Source organism: Lolium rigidum, chromosome 7 (genome assembly GCF_022539505.1).
Source record: "Lolium rigidum isolate FL_2022 chromosome 7, APGP_CSIRO_Lrig_0.1, whole genome shotgun sequence".
In the NCBI taxonomy this organism is placed as follows: domain Eukaryota; kingdom Viridiplantae; phylum Streptophyta; class Magnoliopsida; order Poales; family Poaceae; genus Lolium; species Lolium rigidum.
In genome coordinates, this window is record NC_061514.1 from 126172132 (window position 1) to 126174820 (window position 2689).

Genomic DNA, 2689 nt, shown 5'->3' on the forward strand with positions numbered 1-2689 from the left:
CTTAGGCAGATTCTGCATGTAGGGGGGAACTCCCTCGGAGGTGAACCGGAGAGAACCTTTGGATCATATGGGATGATCCTTGTTTCCACATGTACATATGACCTAACCAAGCTCAAATGGAGGCACACGCCCACCGGGGGACCCCCGATGGGATGCAGTCAAAGGGGTAGACGGCGCGGTCAACGTAACTAGGGTTTCGTCAGAAATCGAGCATCGGATCTAGGGAATGGCCCCAAAACTTGTGTGTGTCCACATGGCATGCACAAAAGTGATTTGTGATGGTTCTACATCCAATGCTACCCCCCGGGTGTGTCCGGCTTCTCGGACAGGGGGTTCCTACACTTATGCGTATTCTCGCATGTATAGGGGAACTCCCTGAGGTGAACCGGAGAGAACCTTGGGATCATATGGGATGATCCTTGTTTCCACATGTACCTATGACCTAACCAAGCTCAAATGGAGGCACACGCCCACCGGGGACCCCCGATGGGATGCGAGTCAAAGGGGTAGACGGCGCGGTCAACGTAACTAGGGTTTCGTCGGAAATCGAGCATCGGATCTAGGGAATGGCCCCAAAACTTGTGTGTGTCCACATGGCATGCACAAAAGTGATTTGTGATGGTTCTACATCCAATGCTACCCCCGGGTGTGTCCGGCTCTCGGACAAGGGGTTCCTACACTTAGGCGGATTCTCGCATGTATAGGGGGGAACTCCCTCGGAGGTGAACCGGAGAGAACCTTGGGATCATATGGGATGATCCTTGTTTCCACATGTACCTATGACCTAACCAAGCTCAAATGGAGGCACACGCCCACCGGGGGACCCCCGATGGGATGCAGTCAAAGGGGTAGACGGCGCGGTCAACAGAACTAGGGTTTCGTCAGAAATCGAGCATCGGATCTAGGGAATGGCCCCAAAACTTGTGTGTGTCCACATGGCATGCACAAAAGTGATTTGTGATGGTTCTACATCCAATGCTACCCCCCGGGTGTGTCCGGCTTCTCGGACAGGGGGTTCCTACACTTAGCTAGCAGATTCTGCATGTATAGGGGGGAACTCCCTCGGAGGTGAACCGGAGAGAACCTTGGGATCATATGGGATGATCCTTGTTTCCACATGTACCTATGACCTAACCAAGCTCAAATGGAGGCACACGCCCACCGGGGAACCCCCGATGGGATGCGATCAAAGGGGTAGACGGCGCGGTCAACGTAACTAGGGTTTCGTCGTAAATCGAGCATCGGATCTAGGGAATGGCCCCAAAACTTGTGTGTGTCCACATGGCATGCACAAAAGTGATTTTTGATGGTTCTACATCCAATGCTACCCCCCGGGTGTGTCCGGCTTCTCGGACAGGGGTTCCTACACTTAGGCAGATTCTGCATGTATAGGGGGGAACTCCCTCGGAGGTGAACCGGAGAGAACCTTGGGATCATATGGGATGATCCTTGTTTCCACATGTACCTATGACCTAACCAAGCTCAAATGGAGGCACACGCCCACCGGGGGACCCCCGATGGGATGCAATCAAAGGGGTAGACGGCGCGGTCAACAGAACTAGGGTTTCGTCAGAAATCGAGCATCGGATCTAGGGAATGGCCCCAAAACTTGTGTGTGTCCACATGGCATGCACAAAAGTGATTTGTGATGGTTCTACATCCAATGCTACCCCCGGGTGTGTCCGGCTTCTGGACAGGGGGTTCCTACACTTAGCAGCGATTCTCGCATGTATAGGGGAACTCCTCGGAGGTGAACCGGAGAGAACCTTGGGATCATATGGGATGATCCTTGTTTCCACATGTACCTATGACCTAACCAAGCTCAAATGGAGGCACACGCCCACCGGGGACCCCCGATGGGATGCAGTCAAAGGGGTAGACGGCGCGGTCAACAGAACTAGGGTTTCGTCAGAAATCGAGCATCGGATCTAGGGAATGGCCCCAAAACTTGTGTGTGTCCACATGGCATGCACAAAAGTGATTTTTGATGGTTCTACATCCAATGCTACCCCCCGGGTGTGTCCGGCTTCTCGGACAGGGGGTTCCTACACTTAGGCGGATTCCCGCATGTATAGTGGGAACTCCCTCGGAGGTGAACCGGAGAGAACCTTGGGATCATATGGGATGATCCTTGTTTCCACATGTACCTATGACCTAACCAAGCTCAAATGGAGGCACACGCCCACCGGGGACCCCCGATGGGATGCGATCAAAGGGGTAGACGGCGCGGTCAACGGAACTAGGGTTTCGTCGTAAATCGAGCATCGGATCTAGGGAATGGCCCCAAAACTTGTGTGTGTCCACATGGCATGCACAAAAGTGATTTGTGATGGTTCTACATCCAATGCTACCCCCCCGGGTGTGTCCGGCTTCTCGGACAGGGGGTTCCTACACTTAGGCAGATTCTGCATGTATAGGGGGGAACTCCCTCGGAGGTGAACCGGAGAGAACCTTGGGATCATATGGGATGATCCTTGTTTCCACATGTACCTATGACCTAACCAAGCTCAAATGGAGGCACACGCCCACCGGGGAACCCCCGATGGGATGCGATCAAAGGGGTAGACGGCGCGGTCAACAGAACTAGGGTTTCGTCAGAAATCGAGCATCGGATCTAGGGAATGGCCCCAAAACTTGTGTGTGTCCACATGGCATGCACAAAAGTGATTTATGATGGGTCTACATCCAA